This window comes from Vulpes vulpes, chromosome 12, assembly GCF_048418805.1.
Source record: "Vulpes vulpes isolate BD-2025 chromosome 12, VulVul3, whole genome shotgun sequence".
In the NCBI taxonomy this organism is placed as follows: domain Eukaryota; kingdom Metazoa; phylum Chordata; class Mammalia; order Carnivora; family Canidae; genus Vulpes; species Vulpes vulpes.
In genome coordinates this window covers 97,948,718-97,971,753 of record NC_132791.1, presented here as the reverse complement: position 1 = coordinate 97,971,753, position 23,036 = coordinate 97,948,718, and the positions used below count along the sequence as shown (strand labels likewise).

At 44.7% G+C, this 23,036-nt stretch overlaps 2 long non-coding RNA genes across 2 annotated transcripts; both read left to right on the top strand.

The window, feature by feature from the left end:
- Positions 1 to 4,701: 4,701 nt before the first annotated feature.
- Positions 4,702 to 18,085, top strand: LOC140594658 (uncharacterized). The gene is made up of 3 exons (XR_011995731.1): positions 4,702 to 4,785; positions 14,444 to 14,511; positions 17,962 to 18,085. It is a non-coding gene; the product is annotated as an uncharacterized lncRNA (long non-coding RNA).
- Positions 18,086 to 19,751: 1,666 nt separating this feature from the next.
- On the top strand, positions 19,752 to 22,813 carry LOC140594656 (uncharacterized). The gene is made up of 4 exons (XR_011995729.1): positions 19,752 to 19,840; positions 21,144 to 21,178; positions 21,929 to 21,978; positions 22,429 to 22,813. It is a non-coding gene; the product is annotated as an uncharacterized lncRNA (long non-coding RNA).
- Positions 22,814 to 23,036: the final 223 nt, after the last annotated feature.

Sequence of the window (23,036 nt, the reverse complement as noted above, 5' to 3'; positions counted from 1 at the left end):
CTGTTTCAAAGCCCCAGTGGATGCCTGAAACTGCCTAATCCCAAACCCCAGGTGTACTATGTCTTTTCCTATAGGTACATACCTACCATACGGTATAGTTTACAAATAAGGCACAGCAAGATATTAACAACTAATAATAAAATAGAACCATTATAGCAACATATGTAATAAGAGTTATGTGAATGTGGTGTCTCACAGTGAGGAGAAGTAGAGTCAAATAGGCAAGGTAGGGCTGGCCTGAAAAGGGTCCTTATGCCAATATAAGGAGTTTGGGATTTACTGGCCAGGCAATGGGGAACCATTATAGGATTTTAACTAAAGGAATAACATGATTCATTGATTCATTCAGTCAGTCCTTTCCCTATTCTCCCTTCCTCTGTCCCTCCCTCCGTTTCCCTTTCTGATCCTAGCATCAGCTTTTAGGATAGTTTGGATGCAGAAGAAAATGGCAGCCAGGGTCAGTTAGGAGTCGGTTTTAGGGGCCCAGAGCACAGGCCATTTGGGCCTAAGCCTAAGTAGTTGGCAACAGTGATGATGGTGATGCAGGGAGCTAATCAGGAAGCAGAAACCATAGGATATAATGCCCAAGTGGATTTACAGGGAAGGGACAAGGAAAAGAATGGAGTTCCAGATGATTTTTAGCATTCTAACTCAGAAAATCAGATACAAGATGATATAATTAACAGAAAGAGAGAATATGAGGGGAGGAGGATAGGCTCAGGGGTCAATTAAAGAATTAGTTTGAGTCTAAAGGGCTTTATAGTGCTTTCGACACACTTAGGTGACACATTAGGTAGAAATACAGGCAAAGCTCTGGGATACAGGAGCTAGAAGCCAGCAGAGGGATGCATCGGCCCAGACAAGCTTGTCCATCACGAAGGCACCTGATGACAGAAGCCGAGGCAATAGCAACCAACACTTTAAAAGATTGCTAGGGGATAAAAGCATAGGGCAAAGAGGATTTAGAAGAGCAGAAGCAGCTGGACATGAGAGAGTGAGGTCAATGGGATTAGCAGCTCATGTTGGAGGAAGCGGGGAGAGGACACTTGTCATTCCCAGGTCAACAGTTACCTTCGTGATGGCAGGACAACCACCACAGTGAGTGGGACTCAAGATGAAGAGACAGGTGGAGACCGCTGTCTTCGGATACTCTTTGAAGAAACTTCGAGGTGAGGACTAAGAGGGCTGGAGCCGGAGGTCAGCTGGAAGGACGTGTTTTAAGGACTGAACAGAGGTGAGCATGCCATCTGCCCTCTGAATCATCACAGTCAGAAACAGCAGGGAAAATACTAAGAAGTTGTCTGGTTTAAAGGAAACGTGAAATGAAGAGATGATTGCTTTCTCAAGAGTACAGTGGTGAAGCAAAGCCACGCTGCTTACGTCTATCTTGACAATTATTCTTTGTTATTTTAGGCCGTCTTTAATCCAAGGGCTCAGGTGACATTTGCACTTTCCAGCCCCGACATGTTAACCTAGAACCCGAGAGACAAGGTGTCCCTAGGAAGAGGTGCCATAGGAAGGGCTCAGAGGTAGGGGCTCAGAGCTGGTTCATCTACCGTGTGAATGGATCCACCTGAAGTCCAGAGGTGTTTTCCAGAATCCATGTTTCAGTTATTTTACTTCATTCATTTTATTTTTCACATATTTCTTTTGAAATCATGCTCTCTTATTTAAAATCTGAGTCATATCAAGAGAATCTTATTACCCTGGAGATCTGTTTAATATTCATGATCATATAATTTTAAGAAATAGCTAAATAAAAAAGAAAGAAAGAAAAAAATAGCTAAATAACTGACTAGAGGTTCCTCTCTCTCCTCCTCTCTCTTACTTTTTTCCTCACAAGATGAGCTTGTCTTCTTATATGGTCTGGAATCACCTGGGTGATCCATTTCAGAATGCAAATGAAGAGAAAGGTGAATGGGAACCCTCTGTCCTGGGATAGGGTCCCCCTGGCTCTGGGCTGCCTCGCCTGGGGTCCAGGTCATCGCTGAAGGCAGCTGGATGGATTTGCGTGAGAAGCCCAAGGAACCGGTCTCCTCAAACGTTAGAGGGATTTAGTGTGCTTGGTCAGGGCAGTCCTGACTGGGGCCCTGTACTAACGAAGATCCTAAAAAACTTTAAAAAGCAAGCAAACAAACAAAAACCATTGAAAGCAGGGCTCAACCGTTATGAGTGTAATTTCAGCCAGCCTGTGGCTGGTGCCAAGGTGTAAAAATCCCCCTCCAGACCCTGTCACCTATCACAGGGCGTGCTTTGGGAAACAGAGGCTGAAACTAGGACTTGCATTACCTTGGAAACTCAGAAGGGTTTAGTGCTGGAGGAGTGGGATTCCCATGATGATGCACTAGATTTTGCACAAAGGGCATGAGGTTTAATTTCAAAATGCAGGTTTGGGCATCACAGAATGAAAGTGAAAAGGGACATGAGATACGCATTTTCATTACTCCTACTTGGTGAAAGGCGGTCAGAACATTTTCATTCTTTTTAAACAAAGGCAGGCAGTTCCACCACTTTCTAGATGCCCATCCGGGAGGTAGAGAACCTCAGTTCCCCATTAGGAAGGACAACAACTATCTGTTGAGCCCCAGGAACAAAACATCAAGGGCTGAGGGAGGAGCTCTATCACCCCATCACTGTTGTGCCACATACAACTTTCTCCCGGGGCCCTCACAGATTCCAAAGGCAATATAATAAGGTCCTCACAAGGACTGTGGGGAGTTCTTATCCTATGAGTTATCGAAGTAATCTGATGAGCAAATTCTTTTGGATCATTTACAATGGTATTCCTGGACAACCTGATGTTTGCTCATCAGCCTTAATAGCTTTATTACATGAACTACCTGCATTCATGAAATGGTGAGTGATGTCCTAACTGGGACACCATGTCCTAACTGGTGGTATGACTAATTATTTCATTCACTCCACAAACTTTTATTGAGCACCCACTATAGGCCAGGAGCTACGCTACGCTGGCAGTATGATGACAGAAGACAAGGTCCCTGACCTCGAGATATCAAATAGATACTGTGAGATAACAGAAAACCATATATCTTGGTCTGTCCCCTGCTGCGGTCAAGGAACCTCCTAAAACCTTTGTAATTTCCTAAGTGATAAGAACACTAGGAACATCTCTTGTTCTAATTGTTGGTCATTGACTTCAGCTACTGACATAGGGCTCCTGAAATCCATGTAACCTCCTGGGTAGTAGTAGTGTCTCTCTCTGATGAGGCTCTTCAAGGTGGGGTCGTGAACGGCTCCTGGACGAGAGAGAGCCTGTCACTGGAAAGACCAAGCCATGATTGGAAACTCAGAATTTTCAGCCCCATTCTCCATCCTCTTAAGAAGGGAGAATGGCTGAAAGTGGAATTAATGACTGATCATGCCTACATTATGAAGCCTCTGCAAAAATCCAGGCAAGATGGGGTTTGGGGAGCTACCACATTGGTGGAGGGTGGTGTACCCCACCCCCAACTCCAGAAGGACAGAAGATCCTGCACCAGGACCCTCCCAGACTTTGTCCTATGTATCTTTAAAAAAAAAAAAAAAAAGATTTTATTTATTTATTTGAGAGAGGAGGGGACAGAGAGAGGAAGCAGCAGACCCCCTGCTGAGCAGGGAGCTCCACAGACGTTGGATCCCAGGGATCAATCCTAGGATCCTGAGATCTTGACCTGAGCTGAAGGCAGATGCTTAACCGACTGAGCCACCAGGTGCCCCTGTATCTGTTCATCTATATCCTTCATCTTTCAGTAAACTGGTGAATGTGTTTCCTTGGGTTCTGTGAGCCACTCTAACAAATTAAGGAATCAAGAAAGGGGTCCCACACTCGGTCACACTTGGGCAGAGATCCGCAGACTCAGGCTGAGCTGAGCAGGGGACAGTGTTCCAAGCTAGGAGGCAGGGAAACTTGCAGGAGTCCGCCCGTTGGAGGAAACCTCTAACCACTGCAGCAGCATCCACGATGAGGCAGTGCAGACCAGACACCCACGAGGGGCTTTACAGGTCACGCCAATAAATATCTATTTCATTTTAGAGGCTGCAGAGTCTCTGAAGAATTCTGAGCTGTGGGACCCATAAGCAGAGCCCTGTCCTGGGAAGACTGCGCTGCAGGAATGCGGACAAGCAGGATGGGAGCCAAGACTGAAGAGTCAGAGCTGCAATCCTTGAAAGACCCTGATTAGCGCAGGGGCCGTGGGGGTGGAGGGGACGGAAGTATTACAAAAAAAAAAATTGAACTGAGTAAACTTGAGGATCTAATTGGCTTTATTAAATGATTCCTGGGACGCCTGGGTGACTCAGCAGTTTAGTGCCTGCCTTCAGCTGGGGGTGTGATCCTGGGGTCCTGGGGTCGAGTCCCCCATCGGGCTCCCTGCCTGGAGCCTGCTTCTCCCTCTGCCTGTGTCTCTGCCTCTCTCTGTGTGTCTCTCATGAACAAATAAATAAAATCTTTCTAAAAACAAAATGATTCCTGACTCAGGCGGTGTCCCGTCTAGCAGGTAGAGGGATGATGCTCTGTGGAGTTAGACAAAATGGAAAGTTTTTATAGGAAGGAGGGTGGGGCAAGAGAGTTAGAAGCAAATAAAAAGATTGTTGCAGGCCAAGTCTCTTTTCCTGAGGCAGAAGAGCAGGGTTTTTTGTTTCTTTTCTTTTTTTAAATCAGATTCACTCATATTCTTTTGGGGGGATGGAGAGGGCCGCGTGACAGACTCACTGACACTCATCGGAAAATTCCTGACCAGGCCCTTAGGACACTTCTGGAGAAGGTCGGAACTGCAGCTGGGTTAGGTACGAGGCTCTGCTCTGGGGACGCGGCCCGGCCTAAGTAACAGCAGGTTGGGCCCGCGCTTGTCTTTCTAACAGAGGGACGAGCAGGTCCGGAAGAAGGTGGGCCAGGACCTGGGTGGCCGGGGGTGGGCGAGGCCCGGGGACTCAAGGTGACTTTGCAGACTTGCGCCCGCGGGGCAGGGCCAGGACAGTGAGCGAGGCGGGAGGGGAGAGGCAGGAGGACAGAGGAGCTTGGGGGGGAGGGGCTTTGCTCCTGTTAGGGTGGCGCCGGGGTCCCCGGGGGGCTGCGGAGGGGCCTGGGGCAGGCGACCGCGGGAGGCCCACGCGGAGGGACGGAGCGGAGCCGCGGCGCCGGGAAAGGGCCAGCGGCAGCGGCAGCCGCAGCGGGAGGGTCCGGGGCGGGCGTCGTTCACGGCAAAGCGGAGGAAGGGTCCGGAGGCGGCAGGGCCAGGGCGCAGGGGCGCGGACGGCGGCTCCGCGGGGGCGGCCCGAGGCTGAGCCACAGGCCGAAGCCCCCGCTGCGGGCCCCGGGGGCGCAGGGCGGGGCGCGGGGGGCGGGGCGGGGCGCGGGGGTGGGGGCGGGGCGCGGCACCCAGCGACCGGGGCGGCCCCGCCCTTCCCGAGGGCTGCAGGGAAGCGAGGCTGGCGCCGGGTCCCCCGGAGAGCGGCGGGGGCCGAGGCGGGTCACGACGCCCCGGGAGGAGGGGGGAGGGAGGAGGGGGGAGGGAGGAGGGGAGCGGGGGGCGCGTCCCGCCGGGAGCAGAGCTGGGTCCCGGCCGCGAGCCCCGCCCTTCCCGCCCTTCCCGCCCTTCCCGCCCGGCCCACGAGCCGCGGCGCCCCCCGCCAGGCCGCGGCTGTAAGGGCGACCCCGCGCCCCCCAGCATCCGCCTCGCCCGAGGCGCCCCGCCGCCCCCGCGACCGCCCCCGCGCCGCGCCCCGAGCCTGGCGGGCTCCCCGCGTCCCCACCCACCGCGCAGCGCCCGGAGGAGCCGGGGCCTCGGAGGCGGGACTGGGCTGGGCCGCGGGTGCGCGGCGGGGGGTGCGCGGGGGGTGCGCGGGCGGGGGGATGGGGGAGGGGACGCGGGGGGGATGCGCGCGGGGGGAGGGGGATGCGCGGGCGGGGCTAGGCGGGCGGGGCCCCGGGGGAGGGGGGTGTCAGGCGGAGCTGGGATCCTTGGGGGGGTGTCAGGCAGGGCTGGGCCCCCTGGGTGGGGGTGTCAGGCGGTGCTGGGCCCCCCCCCCGGGGGATGGTCAGGCGGGGCTGGGCCCCTGGGGCTGTATAGGGGGGGTGTCAGGCAGGGCTGGGCCCCAGGGTGGGGGTGTCAGGCAGGGCTGGGCCCCCGGGGGGGTGTCAGGCAGGGATGGGCCCCCTGGGTGGGGGTGTCAGGCGGGACTGGGCCCCCGGGGGGGTGTCAGGCAGGGCTGGGCCCCCGGGTGGGGGTGTCAGGCAGGGCTGGGCCCCCTGGGTGGGGGTGTATGGGGGGTGTCAGGCAGGGCTGGGCCCCCTGGGTGGGGGTGTATGGGGGGTGTCAGGCAGGGCTGGGCCCCGGGGATGGGGGTGGTGTCAGGCGGGACTGGGCCCCCGGTGACACGTGGCCGCCCAGGAGCCCGCTGGCTCCCTTCCTCCGTTTCCTTCGCGGCGCCCTCGGGATTCCCTTCCCTAGCTAGCGACCCCGTAGGGCAGGCCCGGTTGCCGCCGGGGGCGATTGCCGGGAGGGGCGCGGGCGCCCTCTAGCGCCCGGGGGTGACCCGGCAGGGCGCCGGGCTCGCGGGGCGTCGGCCGGAGGAGGGAGCCTAGAAGCCCCGGGGAGAGGAAGAGCCCGACGCTCCGAGTAGACCGGGCGGCGCCGGAAGCGCTGGGGGCCTTACAGGCACTTGCTCGGAAAAGCCAACAGGGTTAATACAAGTGAATGAACACCCAAAACTTACGCATACCAGGTGTGGTTCGTTTGACAGCGCCAATAAAATACTCAATTAGATAGTCATCAAAATTAGCACCAAATTAAGTATTTTCCCCCTAAATCATCTCATGGTGCCTTCTTCTTTTCTCATTAAAAAAAAAAAAAAAACCTTGCTTTCCCACAGGAACAACACACTCTGATTACTGCAGAATCTGTGCTCCCCAAACTGCAATCCCGAGACCCCAAATAAAGACGTTTGTTCTGTTTAAGTCCTTTTCTCAGTAGACAGCGCATTAGGCCATCGGATTCTCCCCACGTCCCACTGCCCTCCCCGCCACCCAGGGAGTCTGTTCATGGCAGTCCTGAGGCTCAGCTTCCTGTTGTCCCTCTAACTTCTAATATTTGAGATCTTACCCATACTTGAGACCATTTTTACAGCACTTTCCAAAATATCACAAGGTATAATAGTTTAACTTCAACCCAAAAGTAAAGTTTTCATTATTCTATGCAAATTCTTAAAATACTAGATTCATCTTGCTGGTCACTTACTTGGGTGTATGATGCATAAAGTTATCCAAGTAAGTTTTGTGAAGTTTTGCTCTTCACATGGCTGAGCAAGTAGCACTATCATTCAAGAGTTGATCTTCCTGATTGTTCCTGCTGGGGTCCCTAATATCTTTTTTTTTTTTTTTTTAAGATTTTATTTATTTATTCATGAGAGACACCAAGAGAGAGAGGCAGAGACACAGGCAGAGGAAGAAGCAGGCTCCATGCAGGAAGCTTGATGTGGGACTTGATCCTGGGACCCCAGGATGACACTGTAGGCCAAAGGCAGGCGCTAAACCGCTGAGCCACCCAGGGATCCCCTGGGGTCCCTAATATCACCTGCGGTGAGCTGCCTGAAGCCCAGGGTGCTGTGCCTGTATCCCTGTATCCCCCAGGGTACAGGGCAGGCCTGGACCTTTTCTTAGAGCTTTTCCTACTTTTTAAAACCAGATGCTCCTGTGAGAGTTTTTGCTCAGCGCTGTACTTCTTTGCTAATCCCAGATTTTTATTTTTTAATCCTTACTAAGAGTTGTTGTTGTTTTCTGATCCACCAAGAATCCTCTTGTTTTCTATGGGACTAAAGATTTATTTATGTTTAAAAAAAATTTTTTTTCCCTATTTGTAGGGATTTGGATGTGAAGGCCTCATCATGAGCTCAGTCTGTCCTCCCCCAACAGAATGTTTTCATCCTAGTTTAATTCTGCAAATGGGAGCCTCTCCCTTTCCACTCCAAGCTCAGTCCGGGCTGTTCTACATACAGCTTACTTTCATAACATTGCAAAAGCAATATATATTGTCCATGTAATGAAATCAAGCAATCCAGAAAAGTAGAGTTAAAAAAATAAATGTCCCTCTCCTTTCTCTCCTAGATGCCCTTGTATGTATTAAAATATGTTTGTGTGGAAATAGCTAGTTATATAAAGGGAACCATACTATCAAAAAAAAAAATCTCTAAGAGAAACTGAGACCCCCATCTGTCACTACTCTGAAATTGTTTTCCCTGGAAACAAATGAGGTTCCCAAAGTCTGTGAAATAGGCTAGTTATATATATTTGCACTGAAGGAGAATATGTAATATCAGCAAATAATTCCCTACATAAAGCTTCTTTATTTAAAAGCCCTGACATAAATTGGGGCACTTGGGTGGCTCAGGCAGTTGGGATTTCAGCTCAGGTCATGATCTTATAGGTTGTTAGATTAAGACCCAAGTCCAGCTCCCCACTCAGAGGGGAGTCCACTAGAGTATCTCCCTCTGCCTCTCTCCCCACTCACATGCTCAAGTGCATGTGCTAGCTCCCTCTCAAATAAATCTTTAAAAACAAATAAAATAAAAATCCTGACATAAATTAAAAGTACACACAGAATTTGTTTTGCAATTTTTCTTTATATTAGCTCCTGCTCGAGTCCATTGCCCTGTTAGTTTGCAAGCTGCATGACAGGAGGGGACCAGGCACCAGGGTCTGTTTTTGCTCAGAATTGAGTTCTCCAGGCTCCAGCTAGTGATGGACACAGGAAAGGTGGCCAGTAAATGCTTTTTGAATGAATTAATGAATCTTACCAATCTGAAACTTCTAGAGTCAACCTTTACTTTTATTTTTTTAATATATTATGTTTAAGATCTAATTGTCAGGCTTTGAGATAGTGTTGTGTGTGTCTTCCTTTATTCTGCTTTGGTTTCCATGTTGTCAGTTCCTGTGCTGTCTACTTCTCTTTTGAGTTTACAATGATATCCAAGAGTCAAAAACTTTGAATTTACTAGAAAACAAAAACATGAGATTTCCTCCCATTGATACTTAATATGAGACATTATTCTTTCATAATATATCATAATGTTTTTTGCCTCTATTGTCAAAATGTCTCATAAAGATGTGATAAAACATCATGATTTTCTGCCTTTGGTGGTAGGGTACAACACCATTCTTTAATCCTGTATTACAGAACCAAGATTTGATTCAGAAAACAGATTTCCTTGTACTAATTCATATGCTGTTCATGTCACATTTGATATTTCATTTTATCAGATAAATATAGGAAAAAACAACCTAGAACCTACTCTCAAATTAGAATAATAGCTGATAAGCAATTGTGTAGCAAGGGTTTTAAAAAAAATTAGCAAAATACCTTTTTTTTTGAAGATCTTAGTATTATGAAGAATATCTTCTTATAGTTTGTTTTATGTATGAATGAAATGTACTCTTCTAGCTCATGACATTTTTTAAAAGCAAGGATGTTAGTACATGTAAATTTTTAGATATAATAATTATTTTTAATATAATTTTTATTTTGATTCACAAAAAAGTTGCAAAGGTAAAACTAAGATGTCAGCACTTTACTATTTACTAAAGTCCAGACCATAATTTGGATTTCACTAGTTTTTCCATTAATGTCAGTGTACATATTTTAAAAATAGCAGAAAAGAAGGATTTAATTTTACAATGGTAATTTATAAACTATCAGATATATTCTTGAGAAACTTCAATAGCATACCTTCAACTATATATTATTGATATAGCTGAGAAATTAGGCCTCGGTAAAGATGTTTTTCACTGCTCAATGCATAGGAAATGTACATGACAATGGTACTTCAAGAATTATAAAGCATTAAATTGAACAGACTATTCCCAAAATCTAAAAAGATAAATATAAGTAAAAGTCACACATTGACGGGATGAGCACTGGGTGTTTTTCTGTATGTTGGTAAATTGAACACCAATAAAAATTAATTAAAAAAAAAGTCACATTAACACAAAACATTTTAAGACATAAAAATAAAATTTGTCATTCTCTCTTGCTATATAGATATGCTAATATCTCTAGAGTGCATCATTTTAAGATTTATTTATGAGAAAACCAGTAAGGTTTTTTTTTTTGAATGACACGTTGTATCATGGTGCATAAATCTACAAATACAAGAAGCTCGATGAACTCCAAGGAGGGACTCAAAGAGATCCACACTGAGACACATTATCAATTGGTTATAAGACACAAAGAGATTCTTAAGGTAAGAAAAAGAGATGCAACTCTTTACATACCAAGGAGCTTCCATAAGATTAACAAGGAATTTCTCATCAGAGATGATATATTTAAAGTGCTGAAAGGAGAACTCAGTCAAGAATTCTATATTCAGGGACACCTGGGTGGCTCAGCGGTTGAGCATCTGCTTTGGCTCAGGACTGAACCCCCCAGGTCCTGGGATCAAGTACCATGTCGGGCTTCCTGCATGGAGCCCGCTTCTCCTCTCCCTGTGTCTCTGCCTCTCTCTCTGTGTGTCTCTCATGAATAAATAAATAAAATCTTTTTAAAAAAATAAAATCTTAAAAAAAAAGAATTCTATATTCAGCAAGACTGTTCTTTGAAAGAAAAATTAAGACACTCCCAGATAAACACAGTCTGGGGGTCTTTGTTACCACTAGACTTGCCATACTACAAATGCTAACAAAATGACATCAAACAGCAATTCAAAGCCATATGAAGAGGGATCTCCTGTAAAGGTAAATACGTGGGAAATATAAACACCAGCATTGTTGTATTTTTGTTTTGTGATTACACTTTTTCTTTTCAAATGCTTAAAAGACAAATGTATAAAATAGAAATCTGTTATTAGGCACAAAATATATCGGGTTATACTTTGTGACAATAATATAAGGGAAGGAACAGAGCTGTATAGAGAAGAGTTTAACTATTGAAATTAAGTTGGTATCAATCCAAAGTAGATTGTTATAAATTATCATATTAAATGTAATCCCCATGGTAACAACAAAATATCTAAAAAATACACACAAAAGGAAGTGAAATGGGAATCAAAATAATTCATTTTAAAAAATCAACTAAATGCCAAAGAAGACAATAGTGGAGGAAATGAGGGATAAAAGACACAGTAAACAGCTAAATGGCAGAAGTAAATCTTTCCTTATCAGTAATTATTTTGAATGTTAATGGATTAAAGTCTCTAATAAAAGGCAGAGATTGGCAGATTAGGTTAGTAAAACATGATCCAACTATATTCTATCTATAAGAAATTCAACCTATAACCAAATATGCAAATAGGTTGAAAGTGAAAGGATAGAGAAAGATATTCCTGGAAAATGTACTCCACAGAGATTTGTGGTGGCTATACTAACATGAGACAAATAGACTGTAAGTCAGGAACTGTAATGGGACAAGAAAGACATTATATATTGGTAAAAGTCTCAGTACAGCAAGAAGATATAACAATTTAAAACATTTACATACCTAAGAACAGACCTTCAAAGTATAAGAGGCCAAAAATGACAACTTAAAGGAGAAGTAAGCTATTGTGCATTAATAGTTAGAGACTTTAATAGTCCACTTTCAATAAAGATAGAACATCTACACAGAGGGCATTTAGGTGGCTCAGCGGTTGAGTGTCTGCCTTCGGCTTAGGTCGTGATCCTGGGGTCCTGGGATCGAGTCCTGTGTCGGGCTCCCCTCAATGAGCCTGCTTCTCCCTCTGCCTGTGTCTCTGCCTCTCTCTGTGTGTCTCTCATGAATAAATAAAGTCTTTTTTTTTTTAAAAAAAAAAAAAAAAAGGAAATTGAACCACACACTCTTAAATAACACTCAGAGAAGAAATCACACAAAATTAGAAAATACTTAGAGATGAATGAAACAAACAACATACCAAAAGTTATGGGATGCAGTAAAGGCAGCACTCAGAAACTTCTTGGTATCAGTGCCTACATTAAAAAAGAAGAGAGATCTCAAACCAAAACCTTAACTTTACACCTTGAACAATTAGAAAATGAAACTAAACCACAAAGTTAGCAGAAGGAGATAATAAAGACTAGAGCAGAGATATATAAAAATAAAAAATAGAAAAACAGAATGAAAGTGGTAACATTACTATTGATCTTATAGAAGTAAAAATAATGACAAGAGAATACTATGAACACTTGTATGCCAACAAATGTAATAACCTAAATAAGACAATTTCTAGAGGCTCACAAATTACAATAAACTGACTGAAGATGGGGATCCCTGAGTGGCTCTGCGGTTTAGTGCCTGCCTTCGGCTCAGGGTGTGATCCCGGAGTCCGGGCATCGATTCCCACATCGGGCTCTCTGCATGGAGCCTGCTTCTCCCCCTGTCTCTCTCTCTCTCTCTTATGAATAAATAAATAAAATCTTTAAAAAAATAAACTGACTGAAGAAAACAGGAAATCTCAACAGATACATAACAAGTAAAGAGATTGGATCAGTAAAGCAAAACCTCTCAACAGGATGCCCAGTCTCACTGTTTATTCAACATAGTATTAGAAGTCCTAGCTAGAACAATTAGGCAAGCAAAAGAAATAAAAGGCACCCAAACCGGGAAAGAAGTAAAATTGTCACTATTTGCAGGTGGCATGATATTACATATAGAAAATCCTAAAGACTCCAGCAAAAAACTGTTGGAATAAACAAATTCAGTAAAGTTGCAGGGTGCAAAATCAGTATACAAAAATCTGCCTCATTTCTGTACACTAATATAAGAAAGAGAAATTAAGAAAACAATCCCATTTATACTTGCATCAAAAAGAATAAAATACCTAGAAGTAAATATAAACAAGGAGGTAAAAGACCTTATACTGAAAACTATAAAAGATACTGATGTGGGGCAGCCTGGGTGGCTCAGCGGTTTAGCGCTGCCTTCAGCCCAGGGTGTGATCCTGGAGACCCGGATCAAGTCCCACGTTGGGCTCCCTGCATGGAGCCTGCTTCTCCCTCTGCCTGTGTCTCTGCCTCTCTCTCTGTGTGTCTTTCACGAATAAATAGATAAAATCTTTTTTAAAAAAAGATATTGATGAAAGAAATTGAAAAAGAAAAATAAATGTGAAGATAATCTGTGCTATAGATTGGAAGAATATTGTTAAAATGTCCATACTACGCAAAGCAATCTACAGATTCAATGCAATTCCTATCAAAATTCCAATGGCATTTTTCAGAGAAATGGAATAAACAAATCTTAATGTAAATATAGAACTACAAAAAGCCCAGAATAGCTAAAGTAATCTTGAGAAAGAAGAATAAAGCTGGAGGCATCATGCTACCTGATTTCAAATTATATTACAAAGCTATCGTAATCAAAAAGTATGGTATTGGCATACAAACAGACTACACAGAAAAAGAGAATAGAATAGAGAGCCTAGAAATAAATCCATGCATATATGGTTAATTAATTTACAACAAGGAGACAAGAATATACCATGGGGAAAGAACACTCTCTTCAATAAATGGTGTTGGGAGAACTGGACAGCCACACACAAAAGAATGAATCTGGACCACTACCTTACATTATACACAAAAATTAACTCACAATGGATTAAAGACTTGAATGTAAGACTGAAACCATAAAATTCTTAGAAGAAAATCATAAAACTCCTGGTAAGACCCTTGACTTAACCTTTGCAATAAGCTTTTGAAGCGGACACTAAAAGCAAAAGCAACATAAGCGAAAATAAACAAATGGGACTACATAAAACTCAAAAGCTTCTGCACAGCAAAGGAAACCATCAACAAAATGAAAAGACAACCTACTGAATCGGAGAAAATATTTGCACATCATATCTCTGCTAATAATATATAAAAAATAAAAAGAATTCATACAACTCAACAGCAAAATGAACAATTCAATTTTTTAAATGTGCAGAAGATCTGAATAGACATTCTTCCAAAAAAGACAAATAGATGGTCAAAAGCTACATGGAAATATGCTCATCACTCATCATCAGGGAAATGCAAATCCAAACCACAGTGAGATTATTGCCTCACACCTGTTAGAAGGCCTGGTATCAAAAAGACAAGAAATAACAATTGTGGACAAGGATGTGGAGAAAAGGGGACCTTTGTATACTGTTGGTGGGAACATAAGTACAACCTCTATGAAAAACGATATGGGGGGATCCCTAGGTGGCTCAGTGGTTTAGTGCCTGCTTTCAGCCCAGGGCATGATCCTGGAGTCCCGGGATTGGGTCCCACATCGGGCTCCCTGCATGGGGCCTGCTTCTCCCTCTGCCTGCGTCTCTGCCTCTCTCTCTGCATCTCTCATGAATAAGTAAATAAAATATTTTTTAAAAAAAGAAAAACGATAAGTTCTTCAAAAATAAAAATAGAACTACCATACAATCCAGTAATTCCACTTCTGGGTATTTAATCAAAGAAAACAAAAATACTTATTTGAAAAGTTATTTCTACTTTTCATGTTCACTGCAGCATTATTCGCAATGGCCAAGACATGGAAATATCCCAAGTGTTCATCAGTAGATGAATGGGTAAAGAAGGTATGTCTCATATGTAAAATGGAGAATTATTCCGCCAAAATCTTGCCATTGGTGACAACATGGATGGAATTTTAGGGCAATTATACTAAATGCAATGAGTCAGTCAGAGAAAGACATATGCCATATGATCTCAGTTTTATGTGGACTCTAAGGGGGAAAAAAGCTCAGGTACAGAGAACAGATTGTCGGTTGCCAGAAGCAGAGGATGGGGATGTGACAAATGGGTGAAGGGGGTCAAAAGTACAAACTTCCAGTTACAAAATAGAGAAATCGTGGGAATGTAATACATAAGCATGGCCACTATAGTTAATAATATCATATTGCACATTTGAAAGTTGCTGAGTGAATCTCAGAAGTTCTCATTACAAGAAAAACTTTTTTGCAACTATTTATTTTGATAGATGTTCCGTAGGTTTGTTATGGAGATCATTTCACCATGTGTACAAATATCAGGTCACTATATTATAAGCTAATATAATGTTACAATCAATAAAAAATCAATAAAAAATTCCCCATTTCACATTTCTCTATCATTGTAAGAAAATAAATGGTGTTGAGTATGCACAAAGAATTATGGAAAGTGTTAGAACCACCAATTTAGAGTAATCAGACATGTACCCTGCCATCAAGAAGTTCACCCTAAAATTCATTTTGTCTTTTCCAATTAGAGGGTAAATATCTTCAGGACAGTGGCCATATCCTATCCATTTCTGTAGCGTAACATCCAGATCACCTGCTATCATGCTTTATTATTATCATGTACATTTTTCAGCTGAGAAAATTGGAAGCTCAAAAAGCTTTTAAAAATATAGTGCAGTTAAAAAAATTTTTTTAAAAATCTAGTGCAGCATCACAGCTTATAATTGGTAGAGCTTTTGCTCTAACCATTTTCTTACTTCACATTTAACCAAAAGGAAGTAGATATGGAAGTGAGAATGAATAGACAATTCTTTCTGGAACAAAGGTTTTTTAAGGGCAGTAGAAGCAGTTTATTTTAGAGCTTGGGTGAGAAATAGTCAAAGCAAAGATTGAGTGGAATGCTAAAAAGTTTTTAAAAATCATTCTCTAAGCAATAGAAAGACATTTAAATGTTTGGAGTATTATGTGCCAAGGAAAAGCAATGATTTAGAAAACTGAATTATCCATGATGTTTGGAGTAGCCAGGAAATGAGAAAGTCTACTGCAGGGAAGTAAATTAAGACACTGTAACAATATAACACTTATATTGAGAGGTGGTAAGGACCTGATGAAAATATACAAGTTTGAGCTCTCTCTCAAATAAGTAAATAAAATCTTAAAAAAAAAATTCTGGCTTAATGATATTTGCTATTCCCATGGTGCAACCTTTAAAGTACCGTTTAGCTACAATTTGTTTTAAAGATTTATTTATTTATTCATGCGAGACACACAGAGAGAGGCAGAGACACAGGCAGAGAGGAAGGAGAAGCAGGCTCCATGCAAGGAGCCTGATGTGGGACTCGATCCTGCGAATCCAGGATCATGCCTTTAGCCAAAGGCAGATGCTCAATCACTAGCCACCCAGGTATCCCTAGCTACAATTTTTAGTAAGATTTTATTTTTATTTATGTATTTTTATTGATTGATTGATTTGAGGGAGAAAGAGAGAGTGCACAAGCAGGGGGAGCAGCAGAGGGAGAGGGAGAAGCAGGTTCTCCACCCAGCAGGGAGCCCAATGCAGGGCTCCAACCCAGATCACGACCTTAGCTGACGGTAGATGCTTAATGGACTGAGCCATCCAGGTGTCCTATCATTTACCTACATTTTTTAATCAAAACTTTACCCATTATACATCAGTGCATACAGTGAAAGCCTAATACCTCTATTCATACAATTGTCAATGCTGTGATTGATTTGGGATGGTGATACAAAGTTCAAGGTTTGGGTTGGGCCCCAGTACACGCAGCAGTGATCTCTAAAGGCATGTTGAATTTGCCAGTGTTTGGCTGTCAGCGAAATCCTCAGAATAAAGTTAAGATATGAGAGCTTTGTGTTCTCATATTTGAGTCATTAATTATTCATAGTAAGAATGGCTAACATCAAAAACCTATTTAATAACAGTCTCTCACTCTCAAATAAAATCTTTGAAAGGCGGGGGTGGAGGACACCCGAGTGGCTCAGTTGGTTAAGCATCTGCCTTCCACACTCAGGTCATGTTCTCAGGGTCCTGGGATGGAGCCCCGACATACAGGGAGCCTGCTTCTCCCTCTCCCTCTGCCCCTCCCCCTGCTCTCTCTTTCTTCAAATAAATAAATAAAATCTTTTAAAAACATTTTAAAAGGGAAAAACATGAACTATTTAATAACAAAATGTGAATCTAGTCTCTACCGTTTTGTTTAGATGATGCCATCCACTTAACATTAATGCAAAAAGTTAATTCATACCATGTTGCCATTACAGTCCTACCCACAACATTTAAGGAATAAATATTGATCACTCTTGACAAACAGCAGACCTTTCCATTTCCAGAGTACCACAGGGACAGAAACTTCTTAGAAACCAGGGGTTTTATAAGGAGATGGACGTAATAGCTCTTTTCTCAAAGAAACTAACTGGAAGGGGTCAATGTCTTCCAGTTAGGTTTGAGGAAAAAGCCATTGGATTCCCTCATGACGTTCCCAAGTTTGGATGATCTTCAGTTAGAGACAAAGAACACCCTGAAAATATATGACATCTGCTTAACCTGAAATATCCAAAGAAACTTGAAAATATTCAGAATGACCAGTATTTTCATTAAACAGAAATTGTACCTCCCTCCCACCTCCAGGATCTATTTCCTAAGAACTCGGCAGCAAGGTAAAATATCAATAAAAGGGAATTCAGAAAAAGGATATCTGGTCAATTGCTTTCAGAGGACTAGGACACGCAGCCCCTCAAAGTGAAAGACAATATACAGAGTGGGAGAAAATACTTGCAAATTCTTTACCTGATATTATACAGAATATATCAAGAACTCTTACAACTCAACAAAAAATGGACGACCCAATTAAAAAATGCATAAAGGACATACAGAGACATTTCCACAAAGAAGCCATACAAACGGCTAATGAGCACATGAAAAAATGCTCCCCTTCATTAGCCATTAGGGAAATACAAATTAAACAAGGAGATACCATTTCACACCTATTAGGATGTGTGAAAATTAATAAAGGGAAATCCTATTAAAGTATGAGTCCTGAGGCCTGAAAGGGGAGCCCTACAGAGGCAGTATAGGGAAAAAGGGAGAGACTTAATCCCTGGAAAGTCACTGGTGGGAGGCAAGGGTGCAAAGTTTCCATAGGCTTAGAGACAAATACTTCCTTCTTGGAAAGAGAACAAAGGAGAGAGAACAAGTCACCAGGGTGTAATGGTTGTTTAAGCAAAAACAGAAGGAACAGTTGACACAGAAATAACAATTTCAAACCTGCCTGCACAAGTATTTCTGTTTTTCAGGTGCCCTAAAAAAAAGCCAGCCAAGAAGAAAGGCATCCTGTGATTGTCTTGTGACCAGTGAAGAGTAACGACAAGAGAAGGAGCCTGAGTCTGAAGGGCCCTGCCCAACCCCAGCCCCTCACCCCTCGCAAAAGTGCCTGTATAAGCTGGGCACCCTACCCCTGTAGCGAGGGCCGTTCTTCTTGCCGGCTCCCTTGTGTACAGGCTCTCCCTAATAAACTCCACTTGTTTTCTTTCTCTCCAGTTCAATGTTCATTTCTATGACATTGAGACTCAAGAACCTGGTCTCGGGGGTCCTGTAACAATAGCACTCGATGCCAATTAAGGTAGAATTACCCACTACAGACCCCAAAAGAATCATCATCAACTATAGGCTCCCAAAGGGAAAAGATGTGCATTGCATCTCCTATAAGAAGCCAATGGTCCCTGCGACTCAGCCAACGAGAAACTGTCATCATGCTGAACTCTCGTTCTTCTCCTGTGGTCTGTCTTTCTTTCTTTTTTTAAGATTTATTTATTCATTTGAGAGAGAGAGAACACAAGCAAGGAGAGCAGCAGAAGGAGAGGAAAAAGCCAACTCTCCACTGAGCAGGGAGCGTGACCTTAGGACCTGGGACCCTGGGGTCATGACGTGAGCCAAAGGCAGAAGCTTAACCAACTGAGCCACCCAGGTGCCCTTCCGATGACCTTTCATTCAGAATAGTCCCTCCCACTTTTCTCCCTCCTCTTCATGAAATAACATTCCTCTCCTTTATTTATTGGATTTGCCTATGGTTTTGCCATAGTTTGCATGTTCCAAATTGCAATTCTGTGCTATTCCTAAATAAACCTGTTTTTGCCATTAAAATAACTGTTTCAGGGGGATCCCTGGGTGGCTCAGCGGTTTAGCACCTGCCTTGGGCCCAGGGCGTGATCCTGGAGTCCTGGGGTCGAGTCCCATGTTGGGCTCCCGGCATGGAGCCTGCTTCTCCCTCTGCCTGCGTGTCTCTCTCTCTCTCTCTCTCTCTCTCTCTGTCTCTCATGAATAAATAAAATATTTTAAAAAAATAACTGTTTCATTTAAGGTTAACATAATTTTTTTAGGTATAATAATAATTTTTCAAAGGAACATAAGAAATGTTGGTGAGGGGCAGCCCGGGTGGCTCAACCGTTTAGCGCCGCCTTCAGCCCAGGGCATGATCCTGGAGACCCGGGATCGAGTCCCATGTCGGGCTCCTTGAGCCTGCTTCTCCCTCTGCCTGTGTCTCTGCCGTTCTCTGTCTCTCTCTGTGTCTCTCATTAATAAATAAAATAATATCTTAAAAAAAAAAAGCAATGTTGGTGAGAATGTGGAAAAATGAGAATCCTTGCACGTAGCTGGTGGGAATATGAAATGCAGGACCGACGGTTGAGAACAGATTGCCAGTTCCTTAAGAAGCTACACAGAATTACCGTAAGAACCAGCAATTTCACTCCTAGGTATGTATCTAAAAGAACTGAAAACAGAGATTCAGATACCTGTGCACCAGCACTTTCCGCAGGATTATCCACAACAGCCCAACAATCCAAATCCGACAGATGAATGGAAAAACAAAATGCGTTATACACGTACAATGGCATATTATTTGGTCATTTTTACATACCTAAGGTCAGGCTGGAGCTGAGCTGGTGCCCAGAGGCTGCCGGGAGCCCACGCCCTCGAGCTCCTGCTTGGTGACTCACCCTGTGACTCATTTCTGCCTCAAACACAGCTTTAGTGCCTCCAGCCTCCCTGGGTCACAGTTCATCAAGCTACGCACATGCACACTTGCTTAAAAAGAAAGCAGTGCAGTTGTGACACGGGCTGCGGTGTGGACGAACATTGAGGATGACACGGGGAAACTGAGGAACTGCATTGTCAGTAAGGCGCTCTCTCTGTTTTTCTATCAGACTCCATGTACTCGGGTTGTATAGTTGTATACTTGGTATCTGAGTAAACCACCGCAGGGGAGAAGAGTTCATTGATCTCGGAGTTTTTCGTAGGGCCCCAAACACCTGATGACATCTAAGAAGAACCGGGTCCCAAACATGTTCCAGGACATTAGATTCAAACAAGCCTCAGCCAACACTAGCACCAATACCCCCTGCCTTTGAGGATTTATGAAACACCTGTCATTCGCCTGTCACTCGCCCTTGATCAGACCCTACCCTGATTCGTGAAGGAACGTGTACTCTGGACCCCTTGCCTATATAAACCCCTAACTCCTAGCGACAACCAGACCCATTCACTCTCCCTTTCCTACTCTCCCAGACGTGCTGTCTGCCACAATCTCTCTCGAGCTTCAGTTTGATTTCTATCCTGTGCAAAGCCAAGGGCCCTCTTGGCTGGTCCTGTGGGACGCCCCATCTGGGTCCTTGGACCCAACATTTCTCGCCTCAAAAACACCATGCTAAGTGAAATAAGCCAGACACAAAGGGCCACATAGTGTGTGACTCCACTTGTACAAAATATCCAAAAATAGGCGAGTTCATGGAGGTGGAAAATAAACAAGTCACCAGGACTTGTTGGAGGGGCAGAGGAGTAGGGAGAGATTGCTTAACGCTTACTGAACTTCCCTGTGGGGTGATTAAAAATTTGGAGATATATGTAATGGTGATGGTTCCAGCACATTGTGAATATAACTAATGCCACCAAGTTGTGTGCTTATAATGGTTAAAATGGCAAATCATACATACATTTTACTACGATTAAAAAAAAACATGTTATTACAAAGAATTCACCTCCCAAAGGAAAGGGGATGCCGTTAGCAAAGTGAAAGAAAAGTCATTAAATAAAATCCAGAAAACTACTCCTCTAGGAGATAGTTCAAATTGCTTATATGAGCTTTAATGAAACCTCCGATACTCATTTTCATCCGAAACATGAGGCTAGGGAGTTGGGAAGAAAAGGGAGTGTGTTACTAGCTTAACTGTCTCTTTGTCTAGAATATCTAATTTAATTTTTGCATTTCTTCATAGCAAGGGGTGGAATGAAAATAGAAATCTGAGAACCCCCTAGAGGTGACGTTCATCATTGCTGCTGCCAAGTGTATTCATTTTGTTTTAATAGCACCACCTGCTTATTAAGCTCAGACTACAGCTACTGTCATGTCTTACTGGTTTGCAGTAAATGCTCAGCTCCCAGCGCCAGATTAGCAGGAAATTGTGTTATTTTCTCTTTGCAGATGGGCTCCTACTGGACTGGCCTGGAATCAACCACGTGGGTTCACACTGCTCAAAAAGCCGAGGGAGGGCCAGCGGCCGTCCTCAAGGGAGGGTCTTGCTGGGTCCCCTGTGTGGTTGCTCCTCGTTACCACGAGATGGTGCTGTCCGGTCACACAGAAGCAAAATGAACCCGGAGCAGCCACCCCTCCCTGCACCTGCTGTTTTCAGAGATGAGCCTGAGTCTCGGTCTCCCTTAGGGCCTGATTCTTTCAGTTCCCATACCAGGAACCTCCAAGATGTTTCTAGCACTTGCTGCTCCTCGGTTCCCTGGTCCTCCCATGGCATCCACACCACCCAGAGGTCTTACATGTCCCCATAGCACAAGAGACCTGACAATAGGGTTACTTGCCCTCCTCGCAAGGATATCTACCTTCAGTTATTGCAGGGAGCCTGCATCTACCTTTTAGGATGACTCGTTTCTTTCTGTGACACAGAGATGATTTGAGGACGTCCCCTCAGTGAGTCAAGAGAAAAGGAGATAAAATATTTCACCTTTGGGGACTTTCTAGCACATTAGACAATGCCTCGAGCACTTTTTCCTCTGACAAGGGTTATTTTAAAATGAAAGCTGCCTCCTGGGCTCACAAGATAAGGCACGAGGGCATCTCAGAGAGGCCATATTCTCACTTCTGGATACATCGACAGCAGGAAACATCCATAGCAACCCAACTGGCCTACAAACAGCTGCAGGTATTTTCATCAGGAACATTATGAACACAGGGGAAACCTTACTTCTGCTTTACAGGGTCATCTGAGGACACCAGAAATCAAAGGGTCCTTAAGAAGGTCACAATGGTAGGTGGGTTCTCAAATGAGGTGGCATAAACCAGAAAGAGCTGGGGAAAAAGAAAAAGAGATCATGAGCCTAAGCTGCTCACCAGCACCTCTTTCTCTCTCTCTCTCTCTCTCAGACACACAGACACAGAGAGGCTCTGGTTCACGGACCTTTCTTGGCCTTGGACCTTCTTCTTTTGATCTTTTTCTTTTCAGAAAATTGTAGATTCACATGCAATTTAAGAAACAACACAGAGGGGCACCTGGGTGACTCAGCCGGTTGGGCATCATACCCTCCATCTCAGCTCCGGGCTTGGGCTGGATCTCAGGGTCCAGGAGCCTTGGAAGGAAGGAAGGAAGGAAGGAAGGAAGGAAGGAAGGAAGGAAGGAAGGAGGGGAGGGAGGGAGGGAGGGAAGGAAGAAAAGAAACAAAGAAACAACACAGAGACATCCCCTGTGCCCTTTATGCAGAATCCTCCAACGAGAACATTCGGCCAAAGGATAGTGCGGTATCACAACCAGGATACTGACGCTGACACAGGCCGGGACATTCCCATCACCCCAACCGTCCCTGTGGCCCCCAGCCACCCCCTTCCCAGCCCTGGCAACTACTAATCTGTTCTCCATTTCTATATTTTGTCATTTCAATAATGTCACATAAATCCTACAGCAGGGAGCCTCTCGAGATTGGGTTTTTTCACAGGCTGTTGGGTGTTCGTGCCTCTTTACTGCTCGGTGTTGTGTCAAGTACCTTCATTTTGGAACCTGGACACCTGCCTAGGGATGGAGAAGGGAAGAAGCGGGAAGAAGCACCCCAGCAGTACGGCTGCCCCGGCACCCCATCCTCGCAACCAAGGTCCGGTGCCCCCTCCAGAGGGGCGAGGCGGGGCAAGGTCAAGCCCGCCCAGGCGGGGGCGGAGCAAGGGGCGGGGCGAGCCGGGGCAAGGGGGCGGGGCGAGCCGGGGAAGGGCGGAGCAAGGTCAGGACCACCCAGGCGGGGCGGGGGCAGGGCAAGGTCAGGACCGCCCCGGGGGCGCGCATTGCGGGGCAGGGCGCAGGGCGCCAGGACGCGGGGCGGG